Below are 12,555 nucleotides of genomic sequence, written 5' to 3'. Positions count from 1 at the left end.
CTGCAGGCGTTATTTTCATCGCCGCATCATGGCCAAATCCCATTGATTGAGATACTCGAGTGTTCACTGTGCAACCACATTTTCTCATAGTGGGCGGCAGAGTGAGATAACATTACTGCTATATTGATTTGTATGCATGATTTTAAAGGTAAACTCAAGACGGCCGATCTTTCGTCTCATTCTGAAGGCCGACCAAAACATTAGACAAGAACTCCAAGTAATACGAAACAAATGCACAGTTGGCGACTTGAGACAAAAAAATGTTGGACCATTCTTGCAAAATTGCTATGAATTTAGTCTCTGAAGCATTACTTTTTATCATTTCTGTTCTCCAACTTGAAAAGTTACCATGTAAGTATGACTATGCTCTTAATACAGTTGCTCTCAACTTACTAATACAAAAAAAAGCATACATGTTTGCCATTAAATGTAGCAGAGGTGGATTGCCACGTTGAAAAATATCACTGGAGCACACAAAAAATTGAAAAACCGACCCTGCTCGAATAGAATTGATATCTTCCATTCACACCACGTTTCATCCATTTCCTTGCTTCTCTTTTTTATTATTCTCGGCCTACTCTCGACTTGAATTTTCCCAAGCACGAATTACCAAGGATGGTAGAATTTCTGAAAGTTTTCTCATAAAAAACAATGAGCAAGCCTCGCGATTGAATATCTTGTGCAAACGTTCCTCCGATATCGTGTAGGCGTTCCCGCAAGAAAAACAATGTTGCTCCAAGTGAATCGCCAATAGGGACTGCATTTATGAATCCAAATATGCCCGCTCGAATATATATATTTTTTCACCCTACTTCACGACAATTTATCGAACTAATTGATCTGGAAACCAGAAATAAAAAAATTAAAATGAAACCATTTCAATGTTTGTCCTTCTTTTTCCTGCTTAACTTTTACCCCTTGAAGAGAATCCATCCACTTAATTTTCTCTGCGGTCTGATACACAAACCCTCAAAAGGCGTCAAGAAAAAATCAGCACATTTGAAGAGCCATTCCATCATGAAAATCATACAGAAAATTCTCCTTACTCAGGTTTTAAACTTGAGTGCCAAATCCCCAAATCGTAATGTAAGTTGGTTAACTTGTTATTGTTCCTATTGGCCATCCTCTTCAAGCACTGGGGAAGATGCATCAGTAAAGTGCATACTCTTCTACCAGCTCGGTTCTCAATTCAAGCTCCGTAGATTTACAAAATGACACCGTCAAATTTTTAGTAAACATATCAGGATTAAAACTATGTCCCTGTATATGAACGATAATACTTAAAAAATAAAAAAAAACTGAAAGTGAGTATGTTGCGGGTTTGCGGTAAAATGCCGAAAAATTCGCCTTTTCCGCCGAAATCGACCCTCGGCCTCGGACCCATATTTAGGGCAGTATATTAGAACCAATTAGAGACTGGATATGACCAAATTATGATTCAGTTCGTAAAATATATAGATTTTCAATGAGCAAAAAATGTTAAAGTTGAGGAAATTCAGTCCGGCCGGCCCAAAAACAACCCTTATCGATACCTCTGCCTTGGCCTCACGTCTTTCAACCGAAAACGAATTAAATTGAGATGGGAAGGAAGGAAAAACCTTGGGTAGCCAATTTTGTAGGAAAAATAATCCACTTTACATCCGTTTTGACGAGAAGGTCTTCAGTTTGGCAACGAGGGGAGACTCACTACTCCAGTTTCAGGGTGCTCCGAGCTGCGTCGGTATCCAGTGCGAACTGGAATCGCGGGCCACTCAAAGCCGCCCCTGCGTGCGCGTAACCCGCAACCCGCCACGCACAACTCCACCCTACCGGTGCCCGCCTCCCTCCCTTATTTTCCCTCTTCCGCCCCCCGAAATTCTCACTTTTCCCAGACGAAGGTCAAGCTGTTCGCCGTCCGCTTACCGTGCCCCGCTTTCGGTGGTTGAATGCTTCACAGCGTTGCCAACTTTCCACGCTGGGTCAGTTTCTTTAACGGTCAACCACAATGGTGGAGGTGAGTTCCGATATTGAACACGCTTTTTCGTACGTCGGAGACAGTGACATTATACCGACTCGACCCCAACTTTGACGAGAACCGATTAAAAACTCTCTTTACACCCCAAGTAGCACAATGCAACGGCAACGTACGTATCAGTGGCGTGGCGTGCTTTGCGATATATCGATTGTTATGCCATTTAAACCTATGGAAAAGGATCGATAAACAGGGTGTTCGCAGCGAACACCTTAATAATCGATTCTTTGCCATATGTTTAAATGGCATAACAATCGATACATCGCAATTCACGCCACGCCACTGGTACGTATTGTAGTAATTTTGCAATTCAATGCTGTAATATTTTTGCCGTAGAATGAAATATTTTTACATAATTTTGTCAATAAATGCTGTTTTTTAACGATCAATAAAGTAAGTTCCATGTTTGATTAGGCCTGATAAGCAATTTTTAAGACCAAAAATTGTGACTTACTTTAATTTATTGCAATTAATTACAATTAGAGGAGCCCTTTTACGGGGTGAATAGACAACTTACACAATATTCTGATATAAAAGCAACAATTTTGCCGTGTAATTACAATTTTTCGCACCCTGGCCTACTAGAAATTAAATTTTTTTAGGGAATCGAGGTTTTATCATTTGCATATCTAAGCATTTCAATATGACTGGGATACCGGGAATATTTTAACAGGGCTTTTTTTCTCAATAAAAAACTCCATATCCCGTTTCAATTTTCAAATCAGTCAAAATATTATCAGGTAAATTGGACTAAATTTTGCCATGAGAAACCACTATTTCTGGCTCATTTTTGGAATACCGTATGTGCCATTGGTTTTCTCATACAGATGGGTGCTTTTATGGATGAGCGGAAAAGAGTAGTTCCTTATTGCAAAAGGTAGCTCAGGTGCTCTTGAGGTTTCAAAAAAAAGAAGAAGAAGAAAAAAAATTAAATAACATTTTTAAAAAGACCGTAAATGTGTGTTTACCTTTCCCGACTGTGTTTCCTATTTATCGATGTATTTTTCCTCTTTAATGTTTAATAAAATGGAATAAGTCTCAAGATAATCGACAACACTGTATTGCAGAGAACTCCGATCAGATAAAAGCACTTTTTATCTCGTTCGTTTTTTTGAGTCTTCCTGGCATCTTTCGCTCGTTTACCGCAGCTTTATCCTGCAATTCACAAGTTAGGCAACTGTTCTGTCAAATCGACAGCTTTATCAGTCTCCCGCATGCCGCGAGGCAAGTTCAACCATAACATTTTACCGATGTTTTAAGCTTTGTTGAAATCATCCTTTTGGATAGCACGACCCTCCAGGATAAGAATTGTTGCTTTTGATTATATCTCACCCAAATTTAATCAATGATTGCGCAGCAGGAAATTGCGATCAAAATCCACCATTACACACTGCTGTGTAACCTTGGTTGTTATCGTCAATTTCACACGTGCATTCGGGTGTGGTTAAATTGCTCTGATGAGATTTTGAATTTAATTGATGATCATTTCTGGTGCCTTACATCAACCACCATTTATTTCATTAATTTTTTTTTAACAATTTGTATCCCTAGGGAAAATAGCATTATGCCGAAAAATGTGTCGAAATCGAATTAAATCATTTCATTCTCAACGCTTTGGCTGAATTTATGTCCGATCTTGTAATGAGTATTGCTCTTCTCTGAAAACTTTTGAATCATTATTGAACTTAAAAGACTCCATCCATCAATGTCTTTGAATGATTACCACGAATAAACAGAGGGTGGATGAGTAATCTTACTATTGAAGCTGCACCTTATGTGGCAAAATTACATTAACTATATTTTCTGTATTTAAACTAATTAAAATTAAAAATATTATACGCATTCCATGAGAAAAATAAATTCATTCAGATAACAAACAAATTGTATTAAAAAGAAAAAACAATTGATTTATTTTCGATATGTACGTGATAGAAACGAGACTATTGAAAATAACTACTTGAATGATACATTTTATAATATCCATAAAATGTTTCTTCAATTTCCCAAACAATTTGCCGAAAAGTTGCCGAACGATTTCCATAGGAAAAATGCAAAACTCCATTGGCGCTCCTCTCTTCGTGGATCTTTTTAATTTCGCACCTCAGCTAAATTAAACTCTCACTCGCTCACTCTCCACCATAAAACTTCAAAACGAGAAAAGCTAGAAATAAAACCAACAGTGCTCACTGCGAGCAAGAATGAATTTTTCGCTTTTATGGGCAACAACGGTACCGTGAGCTGCACCAGCAATAAAAATGAAAATGGCGAAAAACACAACATTGAGAGAAACTCATATATTTTCAAGGGGTTTTTCATATCACACCATACCATACAAATTTATTCAGACATTTACTTACAAAACAGCGCAAATGAAAACGACCCTCCAATGCAGCTTAGGCCGGCTTTTTCTTTAGTTTGTGATTTTATCCGTGAAGGGAATCAAGAGTTTCATGAATTTTACAACAACTGGATGGAGAGCTAATCTGTCCCACAATGGTTGCCGAAACGTTACTTTAGGCAGCGGTCAAAACGTTACGTGCTTTGCGATATATAGATTGATCTGTCAGTTAAACTTATGGAAAAGGATCAATAAACAGGGTGTTCGCAACGAACACCTTAATAATCGATTCTTTACCATAGCTTCAAATGGGAGAATATCGGAAATAAATCATTAAGGTCTCGCCACTCGTCACATATAACTTTTCTGCAACCTTTTCAGCAACCAGTGACGGGCGAGAAATCAGCATCGATGACTTTTTCCCTGACAAACGTATGCTCTCCGAGAAATGTAGGTTGCATCTGATAGGAACAAGCTTTCTAATCTATAAGTGAATAGCGCATTTTGAGAGCACCCTCTTGCGCTAAAATATTTATTTCAACCCGACCGGGAATCATATACTCGGTAAAAAAAACTGAAAATTGTCCTTTAAAAAGTGGCAAAGCAGCTACACACACATACACACTCCCACGCAAAAGCTGGAACCTCCGTTCCGACCACAGAGCATGAGCTATAATCCACGGCTTTGTAGAAGTCGCTGACGCGTATTGTGTCCACGACAACCGCAAAAAAATGCCTTCAAAATAGCTGAATACCAACCACACGACAGCGGAAGTGCGGCCGGTGATAAAGCTTCCGCCCCTTTCACCTCTCGTGCTCTCGATGAAGTCAACTCTGGCTGTTCCAGGAAATGGGTCTCGTCTTCCAGGAGAGAGGACATAAAAATAAGATAAAAATAAATATTTCCGGGAATATTATTTTCTTGTTCACTCTCATTGGGAGGTCTTTCATTTTTTGACAAGTGACGAAAGCATAATTATTAGGGTAGTGCTCGTACTAAAAGAGAGTCGAGTGATAAAGACTTAGACAAAAATGGGTGTGATGTTTCATCCTTTCATGGCGATATTGAAAAAGCAGTAGAACTTCATAATAAGGTCTGCATAATGTAAAAAAAAAATAAACTCCAAGACTAAGTTTGGCATATTAAATACTTTCTGCAGTAATTTGATTCTCTGCAGGAAAAGAAAGGGCTCTAGATAAGCTCAGAACTATCTTCTTTTTTGCTATTTTTCTTTTTTTTTAAACCTCGTCATTTTTGCCTTTGATAGAAACCGCCCATTTTGCCCTCTGAAATGGGATTGTGCGTGAGCGATTTTTTGTTATGAATAATTCCATGGAAGAAATTAAGAGCGTCTATCCTAGAATAGAGAGATGTTAGATTAGGTATACTTTCAATGGATTTGAATGAGGGAAAAACAGTGTTGCCATTTTGGAAAATCACCACTGCTTATCAGATGAAGGAGTATTCTGCCGTGCTAAGGAAGAATGCCGTATGAACATTCGAGAGCTGCCAAATTTCCTTCGATAAAATGTTTATTTTTGAGGCATTTTATGAATATTTTCCCTCGGAATTTTCAGAAACTATACGTGAAAATGCGAACAAAATTATATGAAAAATTGGAAGAAAAATATTCATATGTTTATCAGGAAATTCGTGTTTTATTGAAGAAAATTTGGCAACGCCTGAAGGTTCATACGGTGTTTTTTCCTTAGCACGGCAGAATTAAATTAAGCACACGCGAATATAATCGATACCTAACAGATCCGAGGGAAATTGCTGTTACGAAAGATCCAACAAATGTACCGAGGAGTTCAACCGTCTTTCCACCCTAGAGTACCTGTATAGCGAGAGTATGGACACATCGCTTCATGGAGGGCTTAGGGCCCAAAAGTGCAGCCACCCTTCTAACCAACTTCTAACGCACAAAATTTCACTGCCAGTCTGTAGATTCCAATTCTAACGAAGATGGCTAAGAAAGTACATAAATGAGCGTTCTCCACAAAAATGAGTAAATTTATGCAAAAACTAAGTCAAATACGTGCTTTATAAACGATGGTTCGTAACAATTGTATTTATAAATCGCTCTGGATAATTGAAATTCATAGGTTGGCTGCATTTCTGGGCCCTAACTTTATTCGCGGAGGCATTGGTGAAGGCCTGATGGATTTTCGGAGTTTGTCTATACTCTCGCTATACAGGCACTCTATTCCACCCTTGATGTTTCTGATAAACTTGTACTTAGCGGGAAACTCCTCGCTCGTATTAGATACCTAATCAGATTAATGGATCGGCCGTTGATAAAGGTCGGAGAGCAAAGAGGTGTCTCGTCGATTAGGCGTGAAAGTTAGATGAAATCATCATTAATTTCGCTCCTCTCTCGAGACCTAACTGCGTCATAATTTGAGGCCGCTTCATTTCTTTTAAAGTTCATTGTAAGCTCCGTCGGTCTCAAATTACTCCCTTAAAAGACGCGCGCGAAACTCCGATACCCCTGCTCGTCTCGACCGCAGAACTTTAATCGGCGGAAAGTGGATCACAAATGGAGCGCTTTTAACGCTTTAAACATTCATCAAATATTCAAAAATGATGAGTGAATTTTGCAAAATTCTCACGCTTAATGAAAGAGAACTTTTTCTCGAGCATCATGAGTACAGCTTTTTAGGCCGCTAACACACGTACACTCCGAATGTACATTCTGGCCTACTGCGCATGCGCGGGCATCGAGAATGTACACTCATCATTCTCTTGGAAAAGAATGTACAGTAGTTTGACGAGAAAAGAAGAAACCCGTGACGATCTTTTACTCATTCCTTTAACTTATAGTTGATCAAGAGAACAAAATGGGACATTCTCGATGCCGCGCACGCAGGGCCAGAATGTACATTCGGAGTGTACGTGTGTTAGCGACTTTAGAAAAATTCATCCTGTGGAGGTAGGCATAATGGATGTTACAAAAGAGACTCGAGTTTCACTGGGGTTTTTCCTTATACCGACACCGCTAAATGCATGAATCTTTTGAGTTTTTTCGATACTGAATGAATATTGGACCACATTTTGCATTAAAGAACTAGAGAAACAGAATTTGTGCAGTCAGTAATTCGTTTTTCTTGTGATATTGTGATGAAAAAAAGAAAACATGCTGAACTATTTTAAAGGGAAAGAGGGACCCAGAGGAGGATCCTCGAAGAATTTTAAAAATGTAGTGTGGCAGATTGAGTATAATTAGTATACTTTCCGTCCCTTTGCTTATTAAAAATGAAACGGAAAATTGAGGATAAAAGTCACGAATTCCCTCATTTTCCTAAGTCAGAAATGATTCTTTCTACATTCTAGCATTTTAATGGCCGTATTTGATAAACTGTGAAGTAAGCATCACTCCAATGTTCTAAAATAATACATATTGTACTTGCTATTGACGACTGTAAAAACTTAAAAATTCGAACTTTAGGCAGGCTAGTATTGTTCAGATTGTGATTTTTCCAGTTTGAGTGATAAAAATACTACCCATAAATTAAAAGTGGAAATTTGAGGAAGACATATAATTCCAAAGTAAAGGTAAATATGGCACGCAACGGGACCGATATCTATCAACTGGTTGAGAACGTCGTTTAATGGTCGAATTAAATCTCATGGAGCGATATAGTGAGTGTATTACGAAAATATGACGAAGAGCTATCTTCGGTATGTTTTTGCGTATGTAGCGAAATTGAAGGCGAAATTTAGATGGACGGTGCTTACCAATAGCTCAACAATACCGTTCATCGTTTTTGTCAAAGGTCATGGAGCGATACAAATGTATATTTTGCGAATAGGTAACTATTCGTATTTGTTGCCTAAGGCGCAAAATTGATGGCGGACAGAAAAAGGACAATATTTGCCAGTAATTACGCAATGCCTATTTGCTCTTGTAAATTTTATAGAGAGAGTCTCTCCGTTGCTCTTCATTTTTTAAACCCTCATTTTCCTCATCTTTTTTACTTTCCCTCTCGTTTAGCGTCTTTGTTATGATGGCGCCTATGCAATTATTGTTCTTCATGCGTCACACTTATTCGGGCTCTGTGGATTGTAATATTTGTTTGAGCACCAAAGAGTGATTATACCGGAGGGAATCGGCGAGTTAATTAATTGCCTACAACACATATTAGAACAGTCCGAAGCGCCGCGCCGGTACTGTACATTGTCGATTCTTGAAAATTGGCAGCACTGCCTACTTGAATTTGTTTTAAAATAATCGATTTCCATCACCTCAGATCGATCATTTATAATCGAGTTAAATGCGGAAGGATGGACAGGGTTGTCAACGTGCAAGAGGTGCGCAGCCAAGGCACAATTTAAAACGTCCCTCTGCCACGTCGCACGCCTACCGTGCCGGCGCTGTTCTGATGCTACCGTCATACACCCCCTGTCTCTTCCTCCCCCCCGCCATTTTTTTTTTTTTTTTTGGACTCTGCTAATGGTAAAAAGAATGGCTTGATTCAAATAGGGATATTGTTGAACTAGCCACCAAGAGGACATTCGTCTCAAATCCAAAAGAGAATATGCTGAAATCAATTAAGAAGAATGTCTCTTATATTAAGCAGAGACCTGCTTGATTCAAGGGATCCTATTCTCGACTCTGAGGAAAATCCAGCGGTATGTTCAAGTCACTTTGTATTTCACTTGAATGTTTTTTAACCTTCAAGGTTGGCGGATCTTGTCAATAGACAGCATTGGAATCCGTCCCATTTAAATGTATGTAGAACAATCGATTCTACGCGAGCCACGGTCGATGTTTATAATATATTTAAGTGGCGCAAAAACGGCGTTGCAAACTTACATGGATAACCAGGGTAAAAAAAACAGAGGGAGGGATATAGAGCCTTCTCTTTTCCTGAAACTTATTTAACCGACAATTGGCATCGTCAAAGAATAACGCTAAAACTGAAGCTCGAACGCGAAAGGATGTCGAGTTTCAAAAAATCGTTGATTCTTTTTAATGACTTTAACTTTCCCTTCATTTGTTAACCCGTGATTTTAATTTACTTGTGAAAAAATTGATCCGGTTAGACTGGAGGGAACCAACCAAGCCTTCTTTCGGGGGGAAAGGGAGTTATTTTGAGCTTGATTAATGTTACATATTTTCCTCTGCCATGAATTATTCTGAGTCGCAAAATAATATTTCGAATGTGAAAATAGAGGTTCAGCTTCATCCTTGAGATGGGTTTTCAGCATTTTAGATAATTTCTGGATTATAGGAGATGTCTTTAAAATCTCCGAGCATGACATCACTGTGCAGTCCGACGAGTATCTGTAAACAAAATTTGACCGAGACACACTTTGGAATAACTCCGAAAGTATACCCCCAAGAGAATACCGCAAATAGTCTTCCCCATTGATTCGTGTTGTAGTTTAAAAGCTATTTAAAAGTTTTTTTGATGACAAATGCCTGATGGGCTGCAACGTGATGTGATGCGCGAAAAAATCCTCTAAAATACAGAAATTATCAATTAATCGATCGATTATCGATTCCGTTTCCCAAAGTGCTGAAGATCCGCCCTTACATTGAGTCTCATGAAGGAGTAAAACTGCATGCAGACCTCTTTTTCTCTGCTCCAATTGATTGCCACTCGCGATGCCTCTCTGCAGAACTCCGTTCGTGTAATTAATCTCAATTTTGCAAAAAGAATAATAAAAGTAGAGAGTTTACTCAGCCATCAAGAGCTTTATGAGTATAATTTCCTACTCTAGCATGCGTCCTCAATACGCTGAAACTCAAAAAATAAATGGGTTCTTCCTCCAAGCCGAAGACCTGCGGAAATCGATTTTTGTTCTGGAATAAATTAACAACCAAGAATAATAACTATGATATAGCCTCCCTCTCCCCCTCGTAACTTATAATTATCGTCGGTTTCATCTATAAGCAGAATTTTTAACTGAAAGTCCAATTAACTTTAGATCAAAAGTGAGTCATAGCAGCACATTCTTTAAGGAGTTCTTGCATAACCTAGAAATTTCGTTACGTGCAACTATGCAGGTACCGTGCTCGATTTTATTCCCCCCATTTTATTTTGGTTACTCTCGCTCTATCACGTTTCTAAAATACACGCCAGTCGATAAAATTGGATTTGAAGTTAGAAGAAAGTTTCCTTAGCAGATAGCGCTGCGCGCGCTGATTAACCTATAGGCACCGCACGCGACCTCCCTCGATCGAAATCGGATTATTTCTTCCGTGGGCCCATCGATTCACATTTCTGATGATTTTACATCGAATAGGCTTTTTGAATTGACAGAGTGCACCTACCTAGTGTCCTGGCGAATCGAGCCCGAGCGTCACATTCACAGAACCGCGAACAACGCCTTGCATCGTGCCGATAGGTGACCCGCGTCACAGAGAGAGCCCACAACGAGTCTACACTGACGGGCGAAAACACGGCCGAACCGGGCTCTCCCGGTTATTGATCACGCTCTCTCTCCGACCCCCCCGGGAAACCCCCAACTCCCCTCATTCTCTCCGACGCCCCCACCACCGAGGGTTTCCATCCCACCCCCGCACAGAGGCTACAACTCATTCATCGCCCCCCGAGCCCGCTCCTCATTGGCTACAAACGCGCTGACGTCACAGATACATAATATACGCTGTATTGGCCCGGGTAAGGGTCTTAAATTTATAAGTTTTACCAGTCAAGAGTTTCGATTCATGTCTTCTAATCGAGGCTCGGTGCCTTCGTGCACTAATTCATTACGGCTCGAGGCTTGGCGATGTACCACTCCCTCCACTTTTGGAAGTTCAAAGTTCTGTGACTAGAGGAAAAAGGACAGATCCTTCGCCTTAGACAATCACTCTTTCTCTCCTTGGTTTTCTCTTGGAGGCGGAGTGATACGGTTTCATGCATCCAACTAAATCAATCGAAGACATGAAAAAGTGCACTGCGAATGACTAAACTTTTACTCTTTCACTATTTAAAGTGCACTCTGATGAGTAAAAAAGTCATTATGATTTTTGAGCCTACTTCAACACAGCGCCATTGCTCTGTTTGCCCTAATTACTCAATAATCATTGACGGCTGGAAGTATTAATACCACATAGAACTTTGCAAAATGAATTAAATAAGAAGTAAATATATGAGGACTTATATGTAACAATGGCGGATGTGAAAAATTACCTTTTCGTAACACATTCAAAAAGCTGTTTTGGCATCGAGAAAATTTTGAGAAAATACTTGAGATGTGATCTTCGAGATCTGTACATTATGCCAGAGCCAAACATATTAAATTTTTGTGTGAGCAAAACAGTTTTTTAAGCGTGTTTCCCGTTTCGACAAGGTAATTTTTCACATCCGCCATTGTTACATATAAGGCCTCGTGTGCATACACGGCATGCAGAATGGTGTTTTTAACTGATTTAAAGAGACAGAATGCATACTTTTGAGATTCTACAGCATGGATCTTCAGAATTTTAGACAACTACTCGATAATCAAGCCATCGATTGATAATTTTTAAGTTTCATGATTTTTGTTACCAAAAATCCTCGAATTATACAATACGTTGCAGCTTGACAGGTTCGTGTATACAAGATTTAATCGCGAAGTATTTTAAAATAACTTCAAAACCTACGTCCCGAATAAAAATTGCAAATCGAGAGAAAAAACAATTTGAAACATTCGCTTCTTTGCGTACAGCACTACGCATTTTCAGAAGTTTAATACAGAAAGTTTTTCGGTAAAAGTTTTCGTTCGAATACCTAACATACTTCTACGGGATAGACCTTTTTTTTTTTTTTTTTTTTTTTTTTAATGCCCTCCGCCATCTACTCCAGAGATAATCGTTCCATCATCAAATCAACTTCATTTTCCGATTATAGGAACTATATAATTTCTGGCTCATCCGTAAAAAAACCTATGTACGTGGAGAAACTAAAGGTACATACGTTGTTTCTCAACTGGGCCGGAAATTGTGGTCCCAAATTTCGAAATGTAGCCCAAATCGCTCTCTAAAGTGCTATATAACCACCCTCCAATACTAATGCTGTTCAACAATATTGTAGTGCCGCATAATGCCAGTGAAGCTGCAAAAACGCATATTTTGGTTTGCGACGCTGCAGAATTCGTGTTCATAATATTTATTTTTGGAATAGAGAAATAACCTTCGACATTTTTTGAAAATTTCCCTGAACTTCCTCTATGTTTGTGAAGAGAATTTCGTGAAAAGTTCAAGCAATAGCGTTA

General features: G+C 39.0%; 1 protein-coding gene across 3 annotated transcripts in view; it reads right to left on the bottom strand.

Moving 5' to 3' along the window:
- Nucleotides 1-10,766, bottom strand: part of ChT (choline transporter) — a 70,732-nt gene extending 59,966 nt beyond the window's left edge. For all 3 annotated transcript variants that reach the window (XR_011899378.1, XM_072297394.1, XM_019055842.2), the window contains exon 1: nucleotides 10,631-10,766. The gene's annotated coding sequence lies outside the window, so the exon portion shown is untranslated. The remainder of the gene's footprint in view (nucleotides 1-10,630) is intronic.
- Nucleotides 10,767-12,555: the final 1,789 nt, after the last annotated feature.

This window comes from Bemisia tabaci, chromosome 2 (genome assembly GCF_918797505.1).
Source record: "Bemisia tabaci chromosome 2, PGI_BMITA_v3".
Classification (NCBI taxonomy): Eukaryota; Metazoa; Arthropoda; class Insecta; order Hemiptera; family Aleyrodidae; genus Bemisia; species Bemisia tabaci.
This window is presented reverse-complemented; position numbering and strand designations above follow the sequence as displayed.